We start from the raw sequence: 19,199 nt of genomic DNA, 5'->3' as shown, positions 1-19,199 counted from the left end.
CGCGGCGGCGCCGCTGGTCTTCGGCCGCGTATTCCGGCCGTTTGGCCAGGATTTTGGCTTCAATTTGGCCATAGGAGGAATCAGCGTGGAAAAACGAGTCGGGGGTATGAAATTTACCTCGATCGGCGGTCGAAAATTTCCCCGGTGCGGCGGCGGGTGGCGGCGGTCGGCCTCTGGTTCGTCTTCTCCGGCGAGCGACAGGCGGCTAGGGTTTGTGGTCTGGTGTGGGGGTTCTATTTATAACCCCTTGCCCTTTGATCTCAGCCGTCCATTTTGTTTTAATCTGGGCCGTCCGTTTTTGATTAAATCTGGGCCGTCCGTGCGATTGTATCTGGGCCGTCTGATCGCGCGATTGATCTGGGCCGTCCGATCGCGCCCACGCGGATCGCCAACGTGGTCCGTTCAGGAGCGACGTGGTCTTGCCACGTGGCAGGCCCCGGTTGGCCGGGACTGCTGACCGGGCCTGCTGACGTGGCTGCCGACGTGGCTTTTTTTTTTTCTTCTTTTTTTTTTTTTTCCCTCGGTCCGGGCGCTACATTCATGTTCATTCAATTGTTAGAAAAATGATAGCAACAACTTTTGTTTTTTTTTTCGAGGCTCATAAAATTAAAATTTTACTTTCACAGTCTATTATACTCTATACTTTTTCAACCAATTCATTCCAAATATTACATCAAATCCTACAAAACCTAATAGTATTAGATTTACACATATATATATCCCTGAATTTTTTATCCTACAATCCTTATATACACAATGAGCTTCTAGTAGTCCTTTAGAGGGAGTTTCCACCACTATTATTTTCCCTAAAGTTTCTGGTCTAAATTCTAGGTTACAAGAAAATGCATAGGAAATAAAAGAATGATTTGCACCAGTATTGATCAAAGATTTGGCTAAAGTATTATAAATAGAAAGTATACCCTGGATGAGAACAAGAGCAGGAAGTACATCAGATTCATTTAAATGGTACACTCGACCTTGTGTTATGGGTCGGGCTACATTCTTCGGTCACTGAGGGCAATCTTTTATAAGGTGTTGGGTGTTTCCGCATTGATAGCAGGCATTATTGATACACCGACATGGCAGGTCACCATACGAGCGACCACAATGTTGACAAGGTTGGTTAGCTCGAGTAGGTGGAGCTATAGGTGGGGGAAGGGCAGGAGGAAAGGCAATTCTGGTTCGTTTTTCTGGAGGGTTATTTACAGGGTCAGACAATTTTTTTCTAAGCTATTGGGGCTGTTGTTAGGCACAAACTCAGATAAAGCGTTGATGCTTAACCGAGATAAGATCTTCGGCCAATTGGGCATGTTCAAGCACCTCTGCATATGACCTAGGTCTCAGCATTGCAACTCGATCATAAATTCTGCACGAAGGCCTTTGAGAAACTTTCTAGCTTTTCAGCTTTTGGGGGTGACCATCAAAGGGGCAAATCTAGACAGCTGAACAAATCGAGCTACATATTGGGCTACAGATAAGCTTCTCTGGTGAAGGTCCTAGAATCCCTCCTCTTTCTTTTCACAAACATAAGCAGTGGACAAGTTATCAAAGAAAACGTCCATGAAAACTTCTGAGGTAGTAGGGGTAGGCAGGACTTCTTTCTTAAGTTGCCACCAGTGTTCAGCTTCACCATTTAACATTAAAGCTGTAAAAGGGACTTTTTTTTCTTCGGTCAGATCTAGTACAGAGAAGAGTTTTTTTATTTGTAGAATCCAAGCTTTGGCTACTAACATATCAAGACCATCTTCAAAATGTATGGGTTCTGTTATATTGTGGGAGATAAATTGATCTGTGTTTCAGCATTTAGGGGCAAGGAGTGGACAAGGATTGGCATGGTTTTGTTCTACGGCTGCAGTTAATCCTTAAATAGCTCAGAAAAGTTCTGTAAATTCAGCCCTAGTAGGATGATCCAGGGCTTCAGGTCGTTCAATACGCTCTACGGATGGTTTTCCCCATGTCATTCCTACAAAAGAAAAAAAAACACAAGTTGGAGGTTTAATCTTTGAAAAGTAGAAATTTTTCTTCCGAGGTGCTCTAAAAGGTTTATCTACCCTAGGCTTCAGTGCAAGGGATTTGTTGTGTGAAATTCTACTCTGATATGTATCTGAACATCCCAAGTGCTAATTAAGGCACATGGGTGTTGATACAGATTCAGAATAACTAGTGCATGATAAACTTTATGCAGTAGAATCAAACCATAACAAATCACTTACAAATATATATAATATTCCAAATACATACATAAACTGAGGGCAAAAGTGGCTACAAAATACAAACCATAAGGGCTACCTCTTTTACAATGCTACTGGGTTCATCAGAGTGTGGGAACAGTCATGTAGTCAAACTTGTAGATCCACGGGATCCTCATATACTTCCATGGGTAGGGTTGCCTGCGGTTCCTCATTTTCTTCCTCATCTGGGGGGGCATGGAAAGAATGAGTTCCATATGCTCAGTAAGAAAAGCAGTATTAAATTAATATTATGAGATTTCAAAAGTTTATTATTTTATTTTACCGTTTAGTTTCCTCATTTACCTAACTCAGAGTTATGAAAACTATTTATTTGAATACAAAAATGGTACATTAGCACAGAAAATCAAATAAATCATGAAATGCACAGATTTTCATGTCATGCTTCCCAAAGTCGTTACAAACTTCCATCTCTGAAGGCAGATACAGATTTTCAACTACCCAAGTTGAGTGACTAGATCAGATACAAATACGACAATTTACTCATGCCCACTTTCAACTGGCCAAACTATGGTACAATTGATGGACACGGTCGTACTAAGTATAGTGGCCCTAACAGATATCAACAGTCATGACAGTACTTACCCACGGGTGATCCCTACAGATAGTGCGATACCACTCTCGTCAGAGAGTAAGTCGTCATCCACTAGGAGCGGTCCTCTTATGTCTTTCCAGACCAAATAGGGGAGGGAGAAACAGATGCTCTGAAGGGAAAGGAGAATAGATACTCCTCAGAGATAAAAAAGCCTAACGAGAAACTTGATGCAATATGCATGTCAATACAAATACACTTTCGATCATACAGGCTTCATTCAACTTTTGTCTTTTCCTTTTCTTTTTACTTTTGTTATTATAGATTAGATATTACATTTATTACATGTAAATTCATTAAGTATCTATAATTCACATATCATGCTTGAAACCTAGAATAATTCAACTCATTTGAATGCAAAGGCATACAAAACAGGCAAAATAACATTCACATTAAATTTGCTTATCTAAAAATACTCCTTAAGATGTTAAAAGTAATACTAGATTCCTTACTAAAACCTTGATGTTTCTTCTTCACTGTTTTTCCCTCTTTCTCTTCTTCTCTCACTAATTTACTATCTCGCTCTCTATCTCTTTCTAAACCTTTGAAAAATAGAAGAAATAGAAGTGTGGAGAAGAAGGGAAGAAGAAGGGCAATTTATAGAATTTTAAAACTGTTGGATTCGCACCAAGTGGTGAAATCCGATGAAGAGAGAGCAGAAAAATATTCTTCGCATGAAATACGAGGGAGGAGGACTTCCTCTATCGCTGACGGTGGTGCGCCACCCAAAGAAGCGACGGTTCACTGCCTAAGGTGGCAGTGCTTCGACCGACGCACTGCAGGCTAGCCTGTTGGTGCACAGGTCTACTATTGCGCATGCAAGGCCTAAGTGAGCTAAGCGCCATGAGCGCAGGCCCCAGAGGCACAGGCAGGGTCTATCCACGCATGCCTACTGCACGGACGGCGCGCGCACAGTCTACAACGAATCTTGCCTTGAATGCAAAATAATAAAAATTAAGAAGATTTTGACTAAAATAAGCTAGATAGGATCTTTTTTTGTGAATCTTTTATTTTAATGGAGAAGATTTTTATTAATTGTAGAGGAATTAGGGGAAATAAATAATGTAAATTATGGTTGGTCATTAAAAGAGCAAAGAGGTCATCTATATCTTTCCTAAACTGTGGGATTAATTCTTTAATAAATGAGATTTAATTTTCTCTTCATTTAAGATATCACATGGTTTAGGAAGAAGTCTTCCCTCTTGGTTGATTCTCCCTTTAAAGAAATTCTTTTCCATGTCCTTGCTCATATTAGGAAAACCCAAGGACCAGCCCATAGGGGAGTGCTCGCAAGCCAAACACCCACGCACTGTGCTTATGCCCGTATGCAGCACGCGCACGATGTCCGCACACCTGCGCACTGTGCGTACAACCCACTGCGTGCACACAGTGTGCATGCAACATCGTGCATGTGCCTGTGCACATATCTTGTCGCACCTTCATGTGCCGCCAACAAACTGCAGTGAATCACATCATTGTGCACACACTGCCCTATGCGTCAATGCGTTGTTACGTTGTGCGCATGCCTGCCGCACATGGCGCATATGCAATATCTCCTTCAGCCTATTTAAAGCCCTCTTTTACTTGTTTCTAAGATAATAACATCTTTTGAAAATAAATAAAACTTGAAACTTTAGTAGTGTAGTTTGAATACTATTTTACTTACTGAGTTTTATGAAACTCACCCCAATTCATTTCCCCCAAACGATGATGATAGTGAGGAAATGCTTCCCAAGCTGTCCCTTCAAGCTTTTCTGGATCCATTCACAGATTTGTAGTGGACTTTTGAATGCATTTGGATAACTGTACTCTAATAAACTATTACTTTTGTAATGAAAGAAGTAGCTCGAATAATATTGTGTATATTTTTGTCAGCCATCTTCTTGGTCTTAAGTGTATTTGAACATCAAATATTTTGTAAGGGATCATTTTTCTCTACTATATACTTTATTTTGTACTCATATCTACTCTGTTAGTAGTAGAAACTTCCTCTAGGGGTTTATTAGAAGCTCATTGTGTGTATCAAAATTATAAAATAAAAGCTTCAAAATTATAACAGTTAGTAGATCTAATACTTTTAGATTTTTTAGGATTTGACATTATTTTAGGAATAGATTGGTTATAGAAATATAGGGCAATCATTAACTGTGAAAGTAAAGTTGCAACCTTACGATCACCAAAATGAAATGAAAATCTAGTTTTGTTATTATCTAACCTCTGAATAAAAAGGAATATGGATGTTGATCCTGCTGTATACACCATTCATATTGTTTGTAACTTTTTGGAAGTTTTTCAGAAGATCTACCTATCTACCTGCCCTACGAGAGATAGAGTTTTCTATCGATTTACTTCCTAGAACATAGTCTATCTTAAAACCTGCCTATCACATGGGTTGTACTGAGCTCGAGGAATTGGAAAACTAGCTTTTTGAACTTTTTAGTCAAAAATTCATTTGCCCCAATCATTCCCCTTAGGGTGCCCCAATGTTATTTGTAAAGAAGAATGATGGCTCCCTCTGACTGTGCATATATTATAGATAACTCAACTAGGTAATAGTATAAATTAAGTATCATTTGCCTTGTATCAATAATCTCTTCGAACAATTATAAAGAGTTACGGTCTTTTTAAAAATCGATCTCAAATCGGGACGATTTTGCAGGTCAAAGAAGAAGATATTCTGAAAATTATTTTTCGATGTTGATACGGTCTATACAAGTTCAAGGTCATGCCTTTTGGACTAACTAATGCCCCTGCTACTTTTATGAATCTTATGAATAGGGTTTTTTATATGCACTGGATCAATACATCATCGTGTTTATTGATGACATCCTATTGTATTCTAGGAGCCTAAAAGAACACGCAGTCCATTTGTCTTGGGTATTGGAAACCCTTCGTCAGAATCAATACTATGTTTAGTTTAGCAAGTACTCTTTTTGGTTGGATCGAGTCTCCTTATTTGGCCAGGTAATTTTGAGCGAAGGAGTTTCTATGGATTCATCCAAAGTCAAAATCATGATTAACTGGAACTCATCAACTAATGTTGCTAAGGTACGTAGTTTTTTTGGTTTGGCAGGTTATTACTAGTGATTCATCAATGGGTTCTCCAAGCCTGCAGCTCCGTTAACCCGTCTCACCAGAAAGGTTGTACCTTTCATATGGGATTACGAATGTGATGAAAGTTCTACTAAGTTAAAGTATTATTTCACCTTTGCTCAAATGTTGATCCTCCCCGATAATACTAGAAGATTTTAGGTTTTTTGTGATGCATTTCACGTAGGTTTGGATTGTGTTTTGATGTAGCATGGTTAGGTGGTTGCTTATGGATCCAGACAATTGAAGCCCCATGAGTACAACTACCCTACTCGCAATTTAGAGTTGGTAGTCATAATTTTTGCCTTGAAGATATGGACTATTATTTGTACAGTTAGACATTTGAAATCTATACTGACAACAAAAGTTTAAAATATATATTTTCACAGAGGGAACTGAATATGAGACATAAGTGTTGGATGGACCTCCTGAAGGACTACGACTGCAAGATCGTCAACTACCCTGATAGAGGTAATGTTATTGCATATGCTTTGAATTGGAATGAGTCTATTTTGTTAGCCCAAACCATGGCCTCCAGTTGGTGCTATGTAGGTACTCTGCCATAACCACTATGGCAATGATGCATACCTCACCCAGATCCGAGCTTTGCCTAATCTGTTCATGAAGATTTGAGAAGCTCAATCCACAAACTAAGAAATTACCAAAAATTTAAGTAAGTTCTCTTATGATGAGTTTCCTGATTTTAGACTCTCAGAAGATGGATTGTGTAGATTTTGGGACTGAATTTGGGTCCCTGTTGCTGTCAAGACAGATGTTCTCAAGGTAGTCCATGCCTCTAAATTATCTATCCATCCCAGGAGTACTAAGATGTACCAGGACCTGAAACATCAATATTGGTAACCTGGAATAAAGAAGGACGTTGTCGACTATGTCTCTCAATGCCTTACTTGTTAACATGTTAAGGGATCACACCAAAGATCTGGCAGTTTGTTGTAAGTCCTCCCTATTCCAGAATGGAAGTAGGAGCAGATGACCATGGACTTTGTCACTAGTTTGCCTAGGATCTGTTCTGATCGTAATGCAATATGAGTCATCATTAATAGATTAACCAAGACTGCTCATTTTCTACCAATCAGAACCACATTTTCCACTAATAGACTTGCTCGCCTATACGTCAAATAGATTGTTCAACTCCACGACATCCCCTCATCCATTGTGTCAGATTGAGATCCCTGGTTCACCTCCTATTTCTAGGTTTTTAGCTTTCAAAAAGTATTGATTCAGAATTGTACTTCCTTTCTACTTATCATCCCTAGACCGATGGCCAGTCTGAACATACTATCCAGATACTAAAAGCCATATTTTGCGCTTGTGTTATTGATTTTGGTGGTAACTGGTATGAGTATCTTCCCCTGTGTGAATTTTCTTATAATAACAGTCATCATTTCAGTATCGACATGGCTTCGTATAAAGCCCTATATGGTAGGCCTTGTCATTCTCCCACTTGTTGGAATGAAGTATGAAATCAGCGTCGTTTAGAACCTGATTACATCTAAGAAATTATCAAGGAAGTTGCTATCATTTGAAGGAACTTAGCCACCACCAAGAGTCACCAAAAAAGCTATGTCGACAGCCATAGAAGACCTTTAGAATTTGTTATTGGCTATCAAGTATTCCTTAAGATCTTTCCTTACAAGGAAAAAAATACTATTTGGTAAAAAAAAAAGTTGAGCCCCCATTATGTGGTACCTTTTCAGATCTTGGAACATGTTAGACTTGTGGTGTACTGCCTTACTCTACCTCAAGAGTTTGCAGGTCTGCATGATTTTTTTATTTCTCCATGCTCAAAAGGTACCGCCCTGACCCTTCTTATATTATTCCTCACCAAGAGATGCAGGTTCAAGCTAATATGACGTACAAGGAGCTCCAAAAATCCTTGGTTGGACTTAAGTTTTGCCCAACAAAATGATTCTTATGGTGAAGGTGCAATGGCAACACCACACTCTAGAAGAGATGACGTGGGAGTTGGAGAGCAAAATGCAAGAGAAGTTCCCAAACCTATTCATGAAAAATTTGAAGGACTAAATTTTCTAAGGTGAGGGGAATGTAACACCCCGAAAAACCTTCGTACTTAATTTGTAATGTGAACCCCTATTTATTCGGGCCTAAAGGCCATCTAACTTTTTAATATTTAGTATTTTTAATTTTTCAGATGAATATCATATTTCATATTTTAACTTCGTATTTTATTTGGGTTTAAAAAATCTTGATATTAATTATTTTATTTTATTTTAAGAAAATCATATTTTTAATTTATCATGTAAAAAGATTTCGAAAAAATAGAGAAAAATGCAAAAATCCCGCAGGAACGCCCACATGAGGGATCCCACCAACGCAGGCTCTATAAGCCACTGGTTGGGCGGCCTACTGTCGTCACTTAGGTGACGTTCGTCATTTGGGTGGCATGCCTTTGGTTTTTGTGCCGCTGTCACATCGCATCGTCCATCTGTCAACCACATCTGTCGATCACATCCGTCAGTCGTCACATCTCACATTTTCCATTGACTTTCTCTCTCTTCACAGTATTTTGTCACTTGACACAAATTTAATGGTCTCCATTTTCTATAAATAGGGACCCTCACTTCACCATTTACTCATCACTTCCATTTCATTCTTCTATCCAACAAAGAGCTTTAGAGAGAAATGGAGTGATCTAGAGAGAGAGAGAGAGGAGGAGAAAAAAAAGAAAAGGCATAGGAAACTCTAAGGTTTCAGTAAGAAATTTAGTATTTATTTTTAAACATCTTAAGGAGCATTTTTAGAACAAAATTAATAAAGTTTAAATTAATAACTGCATGATTAAATTTTATATTTAAACGAGATAATTTTATGTGTTAATGCATGTTTTATAAATGTATATGAACTTATTATTTGCATGTGATAATTTAAATGATTTAATGTTTGAGATAAATATTGATACGATTCAATTGACAATGGAAAAATGATTAATAATAAAATGATGTATAAACATGAGAAATATGTATTGGTATTGGCATGTATAATTATTAAAATATTTCGTTAGGCTTATTTCTCTTAAGGGTTTCTATTTCTCCCCTATCTGGTCTGAAAAAATGTGAGAGGACTGCTCCCTGTGGATGACATCATACTCTCTGATGAGAGTAGTAATGTGATATGATTATAGGGGTCACCTTTGGCGAAGTATGACCGTGGTTATAGTTAACATATATGAGCACTATGGTTGGCATGGCCGTAGTCATAAATCGTGTCATGGTTTGACAAGCTGTAAATAAATTGTTGGTTTGGCAAGCCACAAATTGCTCTTATAAATGAAATGAATTGATAATTCCACCTGAGTAGTTGAAAATTCGTATTGCCCTCAATATATGGAAGTCGGAATAACTTCACGTGAAGAATAAAATGAAAGATAATGCATATCATTATTTGTTTGATTTTCTCTATTTTTAGTATGATTGATTTGATTGACATGATATGACTATGACATGATGGATTTGAAATTTTTTTAATAAAATAAATTATTTTCATAATTAATAAAGAACAATGACACGACTCTTGATGGTAAATAATAATTATATTTTTAATTTCCTTAAAAATTTTATAATGTTATTTAAATATTATTTTCTTTACTGAGCATATGGAACTCACCCATTTCCATGCCCCCTCCAAACTAGGAAGATAGTGAAGAACTAATCGCTAATTACACACTTGTAATCTGTTTCTGTATCTGGCACCCTTATCCCTTAATTAGCATTTGGGATGTCATAGGCTTGGATAAGTTATAACATAAGAAGAAAAGCTCATTTAGGGCCCAACCCAAAGTGGCTCAAGGACCTCATGTCCAAAGTGGGTCAAGATCCAAAAGAGATTCATGGACAATATGTGTTGTACATGTGCTCCTGATGTGGTACTGGATGGCCTAAATTTGGTGTCAAGGATGCCAATTTGCATCAAGGAGGAATCTAGTAGGTCCCGACTCAAACATGAAAGTAAGTTCTAGTTTCTTAAATGGGAATGCCCAGAGTGGGAAAGTAATTTCATCCTTGACTATTTTCCTAATTGAGATTATTTTAGGAGATGCCCAAGTTTGTTCAAGTTAAGAGACTTAAAACCTAAGTAAAATTAATGGCCTTGAAGAATTGTAAAAAAACCCATGCCCGAGAAAGATGGCCTATATGAACCACGTGTGTACAGCCCAAATGCGCACAACAAGACCTACGCGCAGGTGGACCCAATTGCTCCGCTGCACGACCTAGAAGGCTCGCCAGCACCGTTCGCGAAAACAACCGCATGTTCGCAGGCCCAAGGGGTCAAACGCAAACGTCCCATGCGAACGGGCCCAGAACTGACCTAGCTGGCTTAACATGCAACTCACAGCCCAACCTGCGGGCCCGCTATCTGCGACCCGTGTAGACGGCCCGCTCAGGTTGCCTAAACCCGAACAACCCGTCCTCCACCTTTTAATTAATTAATTTTTTTAATTTTTATTTTTAAAGAAAAGATTTGGGACCCACATTTTAATTCTCCATATTTTTTAAATAAATCTCACATGCCTAAATTAATTTTTCCTTGTGTTTTATATGGAAATCATATGGGATAAATATTATGATATTTTAATATTATTTTATTATGTAAGTCTATCCCTTGGTATTATTTAATTAATTTTTTTGGGATAGAATACTTGTTTTATTATGTAATTATCTTAAAATTAGAGAGAATTTTATATAAGATATTATTTTATTAATTTATTCTAAGAGTTTGTACTCACTGAAAAAGGCTATAAATAGATCTTTACCTATAGGTTGTAAACACACCAATAATAATCAATTTGAGAGAATTCTTGAAAGTTTATATTTTTTTTTCTTTTAACATTTTTGTTAAATTTAGCTTCTTCAAATTCTTTAGGAAGTATTGAGTCTTCAGAAGTCTTATTGAGCTAAGGAGCGGGGATCAACTTCTCGATAAGTCTGTGACATTTTTCATTTTTTTGTTTATTTTTTCTAATATTTATTTTTGCATTCTTTTTAGGATTGTAAATTCAATTAGATGGAGGATTTATTTAGGTGGTTAAAGTTTCGGTATTGCATACATTGAGTGGATTATAAGAATTGATTCGATCCTTTCCATGCCCTCCTGCGTCAAGTCCTCTTATTTCACATGTGTGGGTTGCCACATGTGTAGAAAAGACCACTCGCGCACGCGAGTCCACCACCCATGTGAGATAGCACGTGAGGCGTGTGAACAAACAATCTCGCATGCCCGGTGCGCGCACGCAATCCAAGTCTAAGCAGGAGGCCCATGTGGCTAGCTTGGCCTGCCCACGCGACCCACAGCCCAACCCGTGTGCCCATCAGTCCACCCGCATGACTAGGTCTTCCTAGTCCTTTTTGGACTCCCTTTTTCTATTTTTTCTACTTCTACAAGGTGTCCAAGCTGCAACAATATCTATAAATTAATCCATGTGATTAATATGCTTAAATTCAAGGAGGAATTCTATTTGAAATTGAAGAAAAATGATCCTTGAAGATTTGGGAGAAGAGAACTATTATTTATTAATTTTTTTCATGTAAAACCTTATCTCTAGGGTTCTTTAATTATTATTTTGGGATTTGTGTAAAGATAAATATTTTGTTTTATGTATTTGAATTTAAATTAGGATAGGATTTAATTATTATACTATTTAAGTATTTGATTTTTAGTTAAAATAAATACTAGAGTTTGGATAGGAATCCTAAATCCTATTCCAAATAGAATTAAAAATTAAGAGCTTAAATAAAGGCTTTAGTTCAAGCATTAGAATCATATATTGAGAATTGATAAAATTCAAAGCTTTGAGCTTTTATCTAAATTAGTCTAATGTTAATTTTCTTTCTCTTCAAGTTCTTCCAAGTTATGTGAGCTTGTTGAAGTCTTGATTGAGTCGAGGAGTTATGATTGATTTATCGAGCAAGTTCTTGACGTCTTTCTTTTTCTCATTTTTGTTTCTTAATTTTTGTTTTTACATTTTTAATTTTAAAATTGTAAATTTTACAATTTAATTAGATAGTTGAGTTTTTGATATTGCATGCCATTGGATTGAGATTTCAAAAGTCAAGACAATCATTCTCTCTCATACCCTTCTGCGTCACTTATGTTAATTACTTTTCTTCTTTTATTTAACTAACTTTATTTGTTCATTTACTGTTTCCACAAAATGGTTTTATTTCATTGAGTTAAATTTTACCTATTAACCTATTTCATTTTTCATTTTTTATCATTATTTCACCTATGCTCTTTATCTTTCATGATTTGTTTTATCGTATTCCTACAATTATTTCTTTAATAATATAATAACCCGAACTCCTTAATTCATCACTAATTTATAAACATCTAACCATCATTCAAACAAGCAAATTTTATTTAGATTAACATCTATATTCCCTTGCCCAATTTACCCTTTACTTTAATTCTAATTATAATTTCACTAATTAATTTGTTTCTCTTTTTTAATAACTTCAAAATCCCATTTTCACTTATATTTTATATACATCTATATATACATATAATTATATATACATACACAAATACATAGCGCAGATTTATGTATACACATATATATCTACATGTACACACATCTATATACATACAGATTTATATCTACCTATATATATCCACATACACACACATTTGCACACAAATTGTATATACCCACACAGATTGAATAAACATATTCACAGAGATTTATATATATTTTCACATATATACATGCATCCATACACACATATTTACATACCTCACACAAATTTACATATATATGTAGGTGGTTACAAAATTGCACAACATACATATTCACTTATATATATGCTCACACACACACACACACACTCACTCATATATATATATATATATATATATAATATATATACATTCATGAATACACATATTTATATATATATATATATATACCTTTATATGCACACACACAGAGATTATGATATATACACATATACGCATATATATAAGCACACATATACATATATGTTAGTCAATTATTAACCTCTCATACGATTCCTTGCCTCGCCTCCCCCTTTCATCCATCACAGTATAAATATACCAAAATTACATATATATTCACATAATAATTTAAACATAATGCATATGGGAAATTTAAACGCAAAAAAAAAAAAAAATTGAAGGAAAATAAAATCATTCTCATCGGATTCTTGCCTGCATGAAAGCTTCTTAAATAATTAAAGCTTTGGTTAGAGTTTATTAATCGATTTAGAGAGATGAATCCTAGAATCAACAACATTCTACTTTCTTACCCACTATTGAATCCAACTTGGCTAGCTCCCCGAAGTTCGTAACAACTAGGTTGTTTATTTCTTAATTGGAAGATGAGATCTGGTTGGGGTTCCATTTCTCACAACCCGAAGGGGTGCTTGGATTCGAGTTTTCTCATTTCCTTTTCTTCGATTGTGTCTGCCTCTCTCTCTCTCTCTCTCGCGCATACCGATCTATGTCTTGATCTCCTTCTCTCCTGCACGCCGTCTTTCTTTCGGCCACCGTATCTCCTCTTCTCCTTTTATGTTCGAAGTCCTCTCATCTCAAAGAGGAAACAACTTAGGGTTAATTTAAGTATCCTCTCGGAGCCGTCAGATCTCTCTCTCTCTCTCTCTTGTGTGATCTGGATCGTTCATTAATTTTAACGATCTTGATCATTTGATGTCTTTAACTTGAAATCGGTTCGATTTCGTTTCCCTGGGTTATGACTTATTTTTTCAGGATCGTTGGATCTTCCTTTGTAACAGATCCCAACCGTCCATTTTCCTTTCTTTACTACTGCCTAATTTCTTTTAGTTTTTTCCAGGTTCCCCTCACTTTTAAAAATCTTACAATAAGGTCCCTTCATTATTTCTAATTAACTTCTCCCTATTTTTGTAGTATCTAAACTTTTTATATCTTTTTCCAGTTTTTAATTATAATTTCCCAATCCCGAAATTTTTTTATTTTTCTCCAAACACTAATTTTAATTTTCTTAATTCTTTTGAGTCTTTAAGATTATTTTTCAAGAAATTTATGTTCGTGAGGTTAAATTAGATTAATAAAATGTTAATATTAAATTAATATTTTTTCGAAAATTAATATTTTGGTAATCCTACACCTCACGACCTATTTCAGGTCAACTTCAAAAATTTATTTACGTTAAGTTTCCCACAAAAATTGTATATATTTTTTTCTCTCTTTTAATTTTACTCAGCAAAATGCATTGAGACTTGTTGTTCGACTTTTGGGGGTGTTACAGTAAATCAAATTGATTACATTTGAATAAAACTAAATTCTCCATCTCTTTATGAATATGGGGGAATAATTCTATATATGCAGACTTGATTTATTTTTAAATTTATACTTATTTAAACAAAAAATAGTAGAAAATTTAAATTGTAATTGTAATAACTGAGTTCCTCTAAGATTTTATATAATTTTTTTAGATCAAAATTTATTATATGCTGCTAATATATGCAAGATTTCATAATATGAAATATCAAGAATTTGAACATTTTTATGTATGTTATTTTAATATATATTTTTAAAATTACTATGTATATGTACTTTATAAAATTATAAATATAATTAGTGTCACGCTATAAGAGATATAACATATTTGTAATAATAAAATTATTCTGTACAAATAAGTTCAATTAATCAAATCACATATTCTTTAGTGTCATTTATTATTTATAGTAGCATACTAATTGTTTGAATTTATTTACTTGTGTAAAATTTCCTAGTTGTATTTATATTTATTGGAATTAAAAAGAGTAAATTTATAAATAAATTGCGCACAAGTTTTGGATTTATTGAAAATATTTTTTTTAGGCTTATGTTTTAAAATCTGCTTTGGTTTTTTTATCATAAAGAAAAAAATTTTAGTTAAATACAAAAATCTTTTTAAATAAAAACAGAATATTTGTTTTAAATTTTAACAGAAAAATAAGTCAAAATTTAAACTAAACATCTTTGAGGTATGACTTGTAATATAAGAGATGAATGATATTTTTAATAAATATATTTATCAACTTTATAATTTTATTAATTTAATAATTTTAAGATAAAAATATAAAAACATTAAATTAATTATGTTGAATAATTAATTTTTTTAAAGAGTAGCAATAATGTGCAATGATATCTCATCGTTGAAATCCATGTCAAGAAAATATGTATTGAAAGCTTGACCAATAATGAGATGAATGGTAGCAATAAGTTCTTGTACGTATGGTGATTTAATGAAGAACAAATGAGACTAGAAAAGAATAGAGTAGAGATAGAGCCATGAGAATGGAAAAGAAAATTTATTTATCTCCCAAAATTTGTCTGTACAGGAGGTTTTACAGTCCATATATACAAAGATAACAACCTGCTAACAGAAGACTACACACTTAATGAATAGAAAACATAAGAAACAAAATAAAAAATTATTATGTACACGTCATCAACTCATTAACAACCAGAATAACGCTACATTCCCCCCTCAAGTTGGAGTTTGGTGAACATCACACAAGCCCAACTTGGATAAATGGTGTGTGAATGCCAGGGGCAGAAAGAGACTGTGAAAAGTTTTGCCAATTGTGATGTAGAAGGAACATGTTGTGGCAGAATGAAGCCTTGTTTGAAATGATCACGTACTAAATAGCAGTCTATGTCCAAGTGCTTCGTTTGTTCATGGAAAATAGGATTTTTTGTGATATGAATTGCTGCCTTGTTATCACAGAATAAAGAATCAGGTGTGGATATTGGAATCTGCAAATCACGTAGCAAATAAGAGAGCCAAATAAGTTCACAAACTGTAGATACCATGCTTCGATATTCAGCCTCAGCTGAAGAATGTGACACGGTGGACTGTTTCTTGGTTTTCCAATAAATGCGACAAGAACCAAGAAAGATACAATAGAATGTGAGAGATCGTCTACTATCCCTACATGAGGCCCAGTCAGCATCACAATATGATGTTAACTGAAGGTCACCACCAGCAGAAAAATATAAGCCCTTAGAAGGACAACTCTTAAGGTATCAAAGAAGATGAGTTGCTGCATCCCAATGCTGGTGATAAGGAGAGTTAACAAATTGGCTTAATTGTTGAACAGTATAACTGATGCCTGGCCTGGTGAGATTTAGATATAACAATCTTCCAACTAGTCTTCTATAACGTTCAGGATCATAATGAGGAGTGCTTGTTGCTATGAATTTGAAATTCCTTAGAAGTGGAGTAGAAACTGGTTTTGAACCCAACAGTCCTGTATCTTCCAAGATATCCAGTACATACTTCCATTGATTAAGAAAAATACCTGATGGAGACCTTGCAACTTCAATGCCAAGGAAAAACTTTGCTGCTCCAAGGTCTTTAATAGTAAACTTGGCATGAAGAAATTTCTTAACTGCTTCACTATCTGCTGCATTAGTACCAGTTATAAGTACATCATCTACATATACTAACAAAGCTAGAAATGAAGTAGAGGATGACTTGACAAAGAGACAATGATCTGCACTTGACTGTTGAAATCCAAAAATCTGCAGCTGCTTAGTAAACTCAATGTTCCATTGCTTTGAAGCTTGCTGAAGTCCATATAAAGACTTAAGTAATTTACACACTCGACCTGGTTTAGCTTTGCTATAACCTGCAGAAGGAGTCATATACACTTCCTTATCAATAAATCCATGGAGAAAAGCATTATTTATGTCGAGTTGTTAGATAAACGGTTAGTGTGAAGATATGAATAAGTTGGTGGTGTATAAACAGTTCCTGCAGAATGTGTAATAAGATTAAATGAAGGGAAAGTATTAGGACAAGTCTGTTGTGTGCACTGATCATGAACATTAGAAACAAAATCTTGAAGCCATGCAGGTTTCTTTTTAAATCTCAAACTTTGTCTAACTGGTTGAACTACTTGGGAGTGATTAGAAGGAGCAGGAGATTGATGGTTATCTGATGAATAAAATGGGGAAGAGACTGAAATGGATGGTTGATTAGAAATAGGATCATTTAAAAGCGAAATGGGAAGAGGCAAAGATAATTCATAATTAGATGATGTATGAGCTGAAAAGGGACATTTACTTTCATGAAAGATAACATCTCTAGAAAAATGAATTTTATGATTCTCAATATCATACACTTCGTAAGCTTTCTTACCAACATTGTAACCAAGGAAAATACACTTGAAGGCTCTAGGGGCAAATTTATCTTTGATGGAAAAAGTATTTGTGGCAAAACAGAAGGATCCAAACACTTTAAGACGTTGATAATCTGGGGGCTTACCATATAATTTAGCAAATGGTGTTTCCGAATGTAAAATGGAAGAAGGCAGCTAACTTGTTAACAGAAAGTAAGTTGTATTGGAATTCAGGTATGTGCAAGGTATTTTGTAGCTGTAGTTTAAGGGTGAGTGATTCAGTACCCGTATTTTGAACCATTTTCACAATTCCATCTAGCAAGTATACAGGTGTAGGTGAATGAACTTTGGTAAAATGCGAAAGTCAGTTAATGTTTGAGCATATATGGCTAGAAGCACCGGTATCCACTATCTAAGAATCTTTATCAATAAGAGACAATGTACTATAAGCATAATGAAGTATTGAATCTGCAAAATCGTTGAAATGAGCAAAGTTAACTTGGTTGGCCTCCACCTGTTTGTCCTTCATGAACTTGTTGATTTCCTTCTGAACTATATCTGCTAAAGAAGCGTTATTCCAATCCACTTTCTTCTGTATGTCTGCATCCGTTTGCAGGGGGAGTGATGCATTTGCACAGTTAACCATATGTTTCCCTTTCTTTTCTTTGTACTCCTTGTACCATTCAGGATAGCCATTCAATTTGAAACACTGCTCCCTGACATGTCCTTCCCTTCCACAGTGTGTGCAGTTACCAGATAATTTAGAACAATTGTCCCTCACATGACCATCCTTCCCACAGTGAGTGTAGTGTTTGTCAGTCCTATTTGACTCTCTTTTGAAGTATACCTATCCTTTTTGGACTGTGAAGTTCTAGCTAGCATTGCTGCATTATCAGTTATATCTTTATAAGAAATATGAACTTCACATTATTTTTCCACTTTCAAAACCATTGAATAAGCTTTACTTACACTAGGAAAGGTTTCCATCATCAGTATCTGGTTCCTAATGTGATCATAAGAATCATTAAGTCCCATTAAAAACTGCATCAATCTATTAAAAGAATTCATGTCTGCTACAGACTTCCCAGCCCCACATGTACATTCAGGAAAAGGAACTAAACAACTTAATTCATCCTAAAGTCTCTTAAGCTTTGTATAATATTGCACCATTATTTGATTTCCCTGTGTAATAGAATTTATCTCTCTTCTGCAAATGATAAATAATAGGGCCATTGCACTCTCCAAATTAAGCCTCAATTTCTTCCCATACTTGCTTAGAACTAGCGGTGTATAGAAAAGACTCCACAATATCCTTAGAAATAGAATTTAAAATCCAAGAAGAGACCGTACAATCTACTTGAATCCACTTCTCATATTCTGGAGAAGTTTCATCAGGCATTGCACATTTTCCATTTATGAAACCCAGTTTAACTGTAGCTCCAAGAGCTATTTTCATTGACCTACCCCATGACAAATAATTGTTTCCTGTTAAAGGAATAGTAACCAGATTCATACCTGGATGATCTGACCTGTGTAAAGATAATGGATCACTATTATCAACTACACTAACAGCTTGAGGTTGAGAAGACTGTGAACCAAATCCTTGCTCCTCTGCCATGTCCAGTAAATGAATCAACAGTACAAGATATCACCAGATCGATTACTCTGATACCATGTACGTATGGTGATTTAATGAAGAACAAATGAGAGTAAAAAAGAATAGAGTAGAGATAGGGCCATGTGAATGGAAAAGAAAATTTAGTTCTCTCCCAAAATCTGTCTGTACAGGAGGTTTTACAGTCCATATATACAAAGATAAATGGATGAGCTGGCTAACAACCTGATAACAGAAGACTGCACACCTAATGAATGGAAAACGTAAGAAACAAAATAAAAAAATTATTATGTACACGTCATCAACTCACTAACAACCAGAATAACGCTACAGTTCTGATCTAATTGAATTGTTTTCTTGGGGATTCTATTTGGTTTAGTTAATTTATTATTGTTATAAATTAATTAATGGTTGAATGATTTATATTTTTATATATATTTATAAAAATATAGTTTAAAATATTACGATATTATTGATTATTTGTTTTATTATTAATGTGTATATTTACA

Source organism: Carica papaya, chromosome 6 (assembly GCF_054855325.1).
Source record: "Carica papaya isolate Zhongbai chromosome 6, ASM5485532v1, whole genome shotgun sequence".
Lineage (NCBI taxonomy): Eukaryota > Viridiplantae > Streptophyta > Magnoliopsida > Brassicales > Caricaceae > Carica > Carica papaya.
Note: the sequence above shows the minus strand (reverse complement) of the source record.